The sequence below is a fragment of the Chrysochloris asiatica genome, unplaced genomic scaffold (assembly GCF_000296735.1).
Source record: "Chrysochloris asiatica unplaced genomic scaffold, ChrAsi1.0 scaffold00055, whole genome shotgun sequence".
In the NCBI taxonomy this organism is placed as follows: domain Eukaryota; kingdom Metazoa; phylum Chordata; class Mammalia; order Afrosoricida; family Chrysochloridae; genus Chrysochloris; species Chrysochloris asiatica.
This window is the reverse complement of record NW_006408573.1, coordinates 6,023,291-6,033,521: the sequence shown is the minus strand read 5'-3', so window position 1 is coordinate 6,033,521 and position 10,231 is coordinate 6,023,291. Positions and strand designations below refer to the sequence as shown.

At 44.0% G+C, this 10,231-nt stretch overlaps 1 pseudogene; it reads right to left on the bottom strand.

Annotated features, from left to right (window-relative positions):
• The window catches only part of LOC102817263, a 48,083-nt pseudogene that overhangs the window by 27,555 nt on the left and 10,297 nt on the right, over positions 1 to 10,231 (bottom strand).

Sequence of the window (10,231 nt, the reverse complement as noted above, 5' to 3'; positions counted from 1 at the left end):
ATGAGTCGGTTCCGACTCGATGGCACATGACAACAACAACAACAACTCTACCAGAGCTCCTTAAGTGATTGGGTGGGACCATGCAAATAAGGTATACAGGACTTGTCCAAGGCTAGGATTGGTTGGTTTTGTCATCCAGCTAGGTTTAAAAGGAGCCATCTTAAAAGCAGGAATGGATGATTCCAGGACCATAAAGAAGGAAGAGCTTGAGTAGAGTGTGAGATCCTTACCTATGAAAAGTGGCAACTGCAGATGTTACAGCAGAGGCGTTGGCTTGGAGAGACCGAGCAGATGCAGGCTCTAGGCCCATGGACTGAGGCAGAGACCAAGGAGCCACATGGCTGAGAGGTTGAAGACAAGAGTGAGGCGTGCCTGCAGTATGGCAGACAAGAGGCATTCCTGATGGAGAACTGCTGCCTCCTGAGTTGGTTTTGATACTGAATTGTACCCTGTTCACTTCCCTAATAAACTCCATAATCGGGAGTATGGTTAAGAGTTCTGTGTGGCCATTGCAGTGGATTATCAAATCCAGATGTGAAGCAGAGAGAGCTGTGTGAGGGATGGTTGGTGTCAGAATGGGTAAAGAAGGTTGTAGGGTAGAAGCATGTCTGACTTCTGCATCATAGGAATCCACCTTGGGCTGATTTTGAACTTGATTCTCTTTCCCCTTGGGAAGCCAGGGGAAGTCAGGCATGGTCCCCACACGGTTCTTGCACTCATATATCAAGTCTGAACAAAAGCCCAACCTGTTGCTATTCAGTCTGATTCCAAATCAGAGTGGCCTCCGGTCATAGAGCACAACTACTCCATAGGATTCTCTTGGCTGTAATCTTTGTGGTAGCCCTGCTAAGCAAGTTCAAACTGAGCAAGTCGATCTTTCGGTCAGCTATCAAGCTCAAAATGTCTGGCCACCCAGAAACCCAGCTCAAGAACTGGCATAGTGCCCTAAATTTGGACTAGTAATCTCATGAACTATAGAAGATAAATTTCTGTTCTTAAAAGTCACCCACTGCCTCTTCTCCAAGACTGAAACTCAAAGGGATCACAGGAGCAGACATGTAAACTTGCTGGCAACCATGTTGGTTTACTGGTGAGTGGAAGAGGGGGAAAGGCAGCAATGAAGATGTGAGTTTAACCATGTTCCATAGATGAGAGAGAAAGAGAGAAGAGGAAGGGCTGGTTGGTCCGAAGTATGATGAGACCTGGGGACTCCTGAACTCATGGACAAGGACATAGCCACAGAGGGCTAGAGCTGAGAGTGAAGCATCCAGCTGATATGAAGTGAGGGAGACACACAAGAACGCTCAAACTTGCAGAATGCTCAAATACCCATTTGATCTAGCTTTGATGGATTAAAGATTACAACTCTACTAAAAGAACATAAAAAATTTTTTGATAAAGGAAATAAGTGTAAATTGCTACAATTTGATGAACTTGACCTATACTTATGGATGTAGTAGCCCAAAATACCAATTGAGAGGGAAGAAGTCTTTATCCTACGCCCTATGTATGCAGGGGTGATAGGGATGGGCAACTTAAACATTGGCTACCTAAAATGGGGGGGGGGGGGGGCTATAAAGGCACGAAGTGACTGGCTTACAAGTTTTCAAGAGAGAATTTAGTTTCAGAGTGTGTGTGGAAAGGTAGAATCCCACTGAATGGTTTTCATCTTGTCTAGATGGGTCTCTTGAAAGGAGATGGGGATAAGATTCTTATGATTCAATAGTGCGTAGTTGGTATCATGACTAATTGTGATTGTCACAACTGTAAAGGTAGAAGTTTGGTAACAGAAAGGGGGGAGTAGTCAATCTTACATTCCAGGAACAGAGGACCATAGAACCATCAAGGGAGAAGATCATGAGTGGAATGTGGAACCCTATCCAGAGAAGCAGCAACACCAGAGATGGAGGCAGAAATTATGACATGGAGAGATAGAGCAGCTGAGGACTCTAGAAAAAGAAAGACTGTGTGCTGGCGGCCAGGAGGCAGGCTTGCAGAATGTGCCCTTTGGTTGTTTAAATGATTATAGATTCCTGAGTATTTTAGTGTACATCTCACTCCCCCCCACCAAAAAAAGTCACCCACTGTTAACAACATCTTAGGTGACTAAGACAGATACAGCCATTGCCTTAGCTGTGCCCATGGTATCATGATTCTATACATTTTCCAAAACTTATCAAATTGTGCACTTTAAATATAAAGTTTACTGTATACCAATTATACCTCAATTAGAAGACAGGAAAACTATGTTTAGGAGACACACTGGCTACCAATGTAAGCATCCATTACACAATGTTTATGCATTTTTACTGTATGAAATTATTTTTCAATGAAAATATCTGCAAATTTAAACTTTAAAAAGTAATTCACATCTATAGGATAAGTACTGAACTGCTAACCACAAGGTTGGCCGTTCAAACCTACGAGCCACTCTTTGGAACCCCATACAGGGTCACTATGTATCCAAACCAACTTGAAGGTACTTAACAACTCCATTTGAATCTGGCAACAACCTAGGGGAGACAGGGCAGGGCAGGACTGATTATCATCACTTATCCCAATTATCCTGGTGTGGCACTGTGGGCTAATGCGTCAGACTGCAAAACGGTCTGAACTGCAAGGTTGGTGGTTCAAGCTCACCAGCTGCTCCTTGGAAACCCTATACAGGGTCGTTATGGGTCGGAACCGATTCAACAGCACTTAATAACAACAACAATCCCATTGGAACCTAAGATCTAAGGGACTTCAATGATTTACCCAAGGTCACACAGGGTCCTCTGACATTCTAGACACTCAAGTCCTCTGACATTCCAGACAGCCTTTCAGAGGTGAACTTAGAATCTATCATAAATTATATTAAGGAGATACCCAATGAAGTCCTTAAGTGGATTTTAGTGCCAACTTCCTGAGTGGGATTAAAACAAATCCCACACCTCATTAATTATTATCAACTTGCTATCAGATGTAAAGGGGGGTGAGCTTTTCTATTACTATTATTTTTTTAGGTGGACTCTTTAAACATTTGTTTATTTCATTTGTTATTAATTATACTGACTGCTGAGTGAAAAGTAAATCATCCTATATATTTCTTCAAGGAGCTCTGGTAGCGTAGTGGTTATGAATTGGGCTGCTAACCTCAAGGTCGGCAGTTCGAACTTACCAGCTGTTCCGCGGGAGAAAGATGCTTTCTGCTCCCGTAAAGATTTGCAGCCTTGGAAACCCTGTGCAGGGTCACTATGAGTCAGAACCAGCTCCATGGTACTTAACAACAACAACATATTTCTTCAAGGAGCCTTGGTGACACAATGGTTAAAGCACTCAGCTGCAAACAGAAAGGTTGGCAACTTGAACCCACCAGCTGCTACAAGGGAGAGAGATATGGCAATCTGCTTCCATAAAGACTGCAGCCTTGGAAACCCTATGGGGTGGAATCGACTTGACAGCGATGGATATTGAACACATCTTCACGATTGCTGCTGTTTGAAAACAGTTTTGCCGACATCTATCAACTTTGTTTATATAAAATTGTGCAATTTGTCATTGATGCTGAATTTGTCAAATGAGAAGGGAATTTGATTGACAAGGCTTCTCTCTCTTCCTTTTCAACATTCCAGATGTTGAAGAAAGTTGGATCCATCCCAGGAACGCTTAGATCAGGGTGAAAAATGTACCAACAGAGCGTGGGGGATATGGTTTCAGTTTCTGTGGAAACTTTGCCTCCAAGAGACCCCATCTTCTTGATTGGTTCAAATTACCCTCCATTCTCAATTGCTGCCTTTCAATGGAGCCATCTGTTCCCAGGCCCATCTGTCAGGGGCTCTGTTGCAGTTGGTTATTAAATGTATATGCAGCTGAAGGTTCACAAGGAAGAAAAAAAATTAAAGACAAAAGAAAAGTGAAAGTAGAAAGCAGAAATAGACTTCTAGCTATAATCACTCTTAGAAAATAAAGGATTTAATCCTCCTCTGCAAACTCAGGAGAAAATGAACATCAGCAAACAAGTCTGGGAGCCAGCAGTAGACATTGGTGGCTGTAAGGCTTCCCATGGTCTATTCTCCCTTCTTTGATGCTTATTTTCCAGGAAACAATCCCCAGCTATAAAGGTGAAATTAGTTAATACATATTAAGGGATCAGAGCAGTTTGCATATAGTAGGTGCTCAAAAGATGAGACTTTCTGCTCCCATGAAGATTTAAAGTCTGGGAAACCCTGTGCAGAGTTGGAACCAACTCCACGGTACTTAACAACACCACCAATAAGTGTTCATTGCTTTTATTATCGGATAAAGCCTGTAGTTACAATACTCTAGAATTGAGTAGAGGCTTCTCTGACACATCAGGACAAAATGGCTAAGTCTTACTTTCATGGGGTGTGCTCTGACTTACATCAACCTTGGTGTGGCGCTGTGGGTTAATGCACTGGACTGCAAGGTCAGTTTGAACCTCAAGGACGGTGGTTCAAGCTCACCAGCTGCTCCTTGGAAATCCTATACAGGGTCGTTATGAGTCGGAACTGACTCGATGGCACTTCACAACACCATAGAATAGAATAGAACTGCCCTATATGGTTTCCAAAGCTGAAGTCTTTATGGGGGGAGATCACCAGGACTTTCCTCCCACGGAGCGGCTGGTGTGTTCCAACCATTGATATATCGTTAGGAGCCAAGTGCTTAACCACTGCGCTATCAGGGCTCTTTATTCGTATCACAGAGCATTGCTATTGTCCACAACTTTCTCCAGACCGGAAATTCCTTAAAGAAGCGGGTATGGCATGTTCAACATACCATCCACCAGGGGGCGCTCAGTGAATGCACAGTGATACTGGTGTGTTGGGCTAGCAGTAACAGTAAAAACGAACTTTAAGGTCAGAAGTGCTAATCACAAAGTAGACGGTTCAAACCCACCAGCGACTTAGTGGGATAAAGATGAGGCTGTCTACACCCTAAAGATTTACAGTTCGAACTCCTATATAGGATCGCTATGACCATTCATTTATTCATTTTGTTAGCTCACCTTATAGAAGATAAACTTGAAGCACCAAGGATAATTAAGTAACTTTCCAACCTCACATAGCTAGTACTGAGGCCAGGGTTTGAACCTATAAAGTCCTATTCCAAAGGATTTCTGGTGGTTCAGCAATGAAAGCATTTGGCTACTAACGGAAAGGTCGACCATTTGAACCCACCATTGCTCCATGGAAGAAAGATGTGGCAGTTTGCTTCTGTAAAGATCGGTGGTGGTGGTTATGTGCCGTGGAGTCGGTTGCGACTCATAGTGACCTATTGTATAGGGCTTTTGAGGCCGTAAATCTTTACGGGAGCAGAAAGCCTCATTTTTCTCCTGCGGAACAGCTGGTAGTTTCAAACTGTTGACCTTAAGGTTCGCAGGCCGATTCGTAACCTTTGTAACCACTACGCTACCAGAATTCCTTTCTGTAAGAATTAGAGCTTTGGAAACACTATGTGGTAAGGTCATTATGAGTCAGAGTCCACTTGAGGGCAATGGATAGTCCTATCCTAGGACTCACATCCTTACCCTCTGTCCCGCTGTCCCCCGCCACTGTCCCTGGACTCTGAACAAACTGCTGCTACCAGAGATAGAGCCTCAAAAGATGATTTAAAAAAAATAAAGATTATTGATAATTGGACTTTTCACAAGCTTGATAGATGGGAGGCCACAATCCCCCGCAGGGCCAACCAGGCCTTGTGAATGAGAACCAGGAGCAAGTGTGAAGCACTAGGGAATGGTGAGGTCTGCGGAACACCCGTTTCAAGGTAGTGACCACTACTCACTCCAGTGTAGAGCCCATGGGAGAACAAAGCCTGGCTGGTGTGCCAGGAGATGCAGATCTTTAAAGGTCTTGATTGCTGAAGTCCTCATTCCTGTCAAAGCAGGTGTGCAGCTTGCAGGACTGCACTGGCTGCTCTCCTCCCTTCTCTGTGTTTTACAGCAGGGGGTGGACAGCAGGCCTGGGACCTTCACAACTGCCTAAGGATGAGGACATTGAAATCTGTAAGAGCCTACCCTCTCTTGCTTATCAAACTGGATCTTCTTAAGGTTGCTCCCAGCAGCCAGGAGAGACCCAGGTTCCTGCTCTGCCAGGCTACACCCATCCTTTCTGAAAAAACAGTCATTCCATCCCAGAATGTAATGAACCCCTCCTCCATAGCTCCTTTGCTGACTTCAGTCAGGAAGCTCCTGTCTTTGTCTAAAAGCCCATTGATTTGCTAAAACCAAAACTTGTCCCATTTGAGTGGATTCCAGCTGCTAGTGACCCTCTGGAACAGAGTAGATTGGCTCTATTGGGGTTCCAAGGCTCTGGTAGTGTAGTGGTTACGAATCGGGCTGAGAACCTTTAGGTCAGCGGTTCGAAACCACCAGCTGCTCCGCGGGAGAAAGATGAGGCTTTCTACTCCCGTAAAGATTTACACCCTCGGAAACCCTGTACAGGGTCGCTATGGTTCGGAACTGACTCAACGGCACTTAACAACAACAACAACAACAATCTTTATAGAGGAGTCCTGGTATGGCATTGCAGGAGAATGCACTGCACTGTACCGCAAGGTTAGTTTGAGCTGCAAGGTCGATGGTTTAAACCCACCAGCTACCTCGGAAACCTATACAGGGTTGCTATGAGTCAGAACCGACTGGACGGCAGTTAACAACAACAACAATCTTTATTAAAAACAGACTAAGACATCTTTCATTGGAGGGACAGCTAGCAGCTTCAAACCACTAACTTTTACATTATCAAGCAAGTGTTTACCCACTGTACCACTACAGCCCCAGGCCCCACTACGATGCCATGCCAAAGACATTTCCATTGATTGATTTTTAACTTTTCTTTTGTCAACTCCATTTGGGCCATCAGGTGGCCCCGTGTTTCATATTATTCCTCATCTCAGCTCGCGGCAACCTGAGCCTGGGCATATACAGGCTTTGCAGTCAGATATGAAAAGAGAAAATTCATTTTCTTTCTCCTCCCTCCTTACCCAGAATCTTCCAGTTTAATCCAGAGCGCTCCGAAGATTTGTCTGACACTCCTGTTGTTGTTGTAGGTACCACTGAGTTGATTCCGGCTCATAGTGACCCCATGTGACGGAGTAGAACTGCTCCCCATGGAATTTTTAGGTTTCCTGGCCTGTCATCTTTACAGCAGCAGATCACTGATTTTTCTCCCACAAAGCAACTGGGTGGGTTTGAACTGCCAGAAGGCTCCTTTATCAGCCTCATAAATGTTCCTTATGAAACCTCACTCATAAATCAGTGTCATCATGGATCTTAAGATGCAGGACAGGAGCACGTGACAGTCCATTCCTGTAGACATTCCTGGTGTCCTGTCCAGATCCCCTCACTGTCGCTCCTTGGAAGACCTATACAGGGTCACTATGAGTCGGAACTGACTCAAAGGCACCTGACAACAACATAACAACAACAATGGCACAATGGTTAAGCTCTTGGATGCCAACCAAAAGGTCAGTGCTGTAACTGACCCTCCGGTAGATGCCTGGAAGACTGACTCACAGGTAGGTGCCCCGGAAGTGATATACAGGATTTGTCTCTAAGCAGTCAGATGCCACATCTAAAACTGACTTCTGAATCATTGGTGATTAAATTCTTAAGCTTTCTCTTAGAGACACAGTAACAATCACTCCTCCTTTCTCCAATGTGGTTGTTCTGGGGCCAGAGGCAATCTCGGTTCTTTCTAGACTGATCAGACTCTGAAGGGAACAAGCAAGGGAAATCGAGGTTGGATCCCAAAAGGTGAGGTCATTATACTGCTTCAGGTGCTGAGTCCAAAATCAACTCAACTATAGACAGGTTTTTGACTAAACCCATTGCTTTCAAGTCAATTCCCACTCATAGTGTCAACCCTGAGAGCTTCCCCTAGGGTTTCCCAGGCTATACATCTTGAAGAACCAGACTGCCACCTCTTCACATCCCCCGTCCCCCACAGAGTGGCTGGTGGGCTCTAACTGACACCTTCTGGTTAGCAGCTGGGCCCTTAACCACTGTACCACCAGGTCTCTTACAGTGTGGGGCTGAATTGGGATTTCCTGGCGCTGTGGGTTAATGCGCTAGACTGCAAGGTTGGTTTGAACCATAAGATCGGCGGTTCAAGCTCACCAGCTGCTTCTTTGAAAACCCTATACAGTGACTCAACAGCACTTTAACAACCAGCTGGTAATGAAAAGAAATAGCCACTAGGTGGCAGCAAAAGTCCGGTGTTAGGTTGCCAGGTGAGTTTATGCATAACAACAGTCCTGCCCAGTCCTTTATTCTTGTAAAGTCCACTTACTGTTGTTGTTCAGTGCTGTTGAGTCGGTTCTGACTCATAGCAACCCTGTATAGGGTTTAAACTGTCGACCTTATGGTTTGCAGTCTAGTGCTTATCCTAAAGCACCACACCAGGAGTCTTAATGAAGCCAATTAAATCCTTTTTTAAAATATGTAATACTCAGACTTGCAGATTTAGCAAAAGAATTGGGATCATGACAGAAAGAAAAAAGAAAAAATTCTATGAACAGCCCTTTAAGGTTTCTGAGCTTGTCATTCTCTGCAGGAGTAGACAGTCTTATCGTTCTCTTGAGAGGCGGCCGGTGGATTTGAAGTGTTGACCAACGCTTACCCCACTATGCCAGGGCTCCTTCTAGGGTGCAGAGGTACTTAAAATTCTGATGTGGTGCTGTATAACAAGCCCTAGACTGCAAGGTTGGTTTGAACCGCAAGGTCAGCGGTTCAAACTCACCCATCGCTCCTTGGAAATCCTATACAGAGTCCACTCGACAGCACTTAACAATAGCTAGATTATGTTGCTGGTTTTTTGTTTTTTTTCTTTTTGCATCCAGCTTTCAATGTACCTAGGATTCACCGTACCCTTCTCTGAGGTCTTGATTTTAAGAAAATACTTACTAAATGAATGAATCACTATATTAAAACAGTTCTCAAATTCTCACATGGGGGTGATTTTAACACCATCCCTGTCCCTCATACACACCCCACACAGGATATTTTTTACTATCTGGAGATACTTGTGTGACAACTAGGGGTGTATTACTGGGAAGATAGTTCTGAATTGGAACATTGGGATGTGATGCCTCATGTGACAATGCCGAACTTTAACTGGTCAAGAAGCCATAGCCACAAACCATCCCCCATGACCACAGAGCAGGAAAAGAAGGGTAGATTTGGAGCAAAGAGACAACGAGCTGATCATTGGTATGTCTGGTAAAGCATATCAAAAACAAAGCAAGAAAACCTAGAAGAATTAGACAACTTCCCTGTAAAGTCAGGAATGAGATAAGGATACTTCTTGTCTCTTCCATTCAACATGATGTTGGAGATCCCGGCCAGTAGAATGAGAATTTAAAAAAGAGCACAGAGGCATAAGGTTTAGAAAAGAAGAAATCAATGTCATTATTTAAGGATAATATACATAGAAACTCCAAAAGAATATAGAGCAAAATTATTAGAGACGATAAGAGAGCTTTTCTAAAAGTGACTGTGTGTATGCAAAAGCCTTTATAGTATTTCTATACACCAGAGCAAACAACTAAAAAATGTCATTAAAGCGTAGGTACCACCTCCAATATTTCTAGAAAGTATCAAGTACTTAGGAATATATCCAACAAATAATGTTCAAGATAGTCACAGAAAAGTGTATAAAGTTTCATTCATAGATACTAAAAAAAGAAAAAGGTCCTGGTGTGGTCCTGGTTAATGCGCCAGACTGCAAAGCCTTTTGAATTCTAAGGTTGGTGTTCAAGCTCACCAGTCACTCCTTGGAAGCCCTATACAGGGTCACTATGAGTCGGAACTGACTCAAAGGCACCTAACAACAACAACAATGGCACAATGGTTAAGCTCTTGGATGCCAACCAAAAGGTCAGGGTTCAAACCATTCCCTGCTACATGGGGGAAAGAAGTAGCCATCTACTCCCATAAAGAGTGCTGTTACAGTTAGGTGCCTTAAAGTAATTTGCAACTCCTACTGCCCTCTGTACAACTGCCCACTGCTGCACCATCCTCACAGGCATTGCTGTTGGAGCCCATTGTTGCCACTTGATCTCATTGAGGGTCTTCCTCTTTTTTGCTGATCCCTCACATTATTAAGCATGCTATCCTTCTCCAGGGACTGGTCCCTCTTGACAACATTTCCAAAGTATGTGATTTGATATGTTGTTGTTGTTATGTGCCGTGGAATCGGTTCCGACTCATAGCGACCCTGTACAG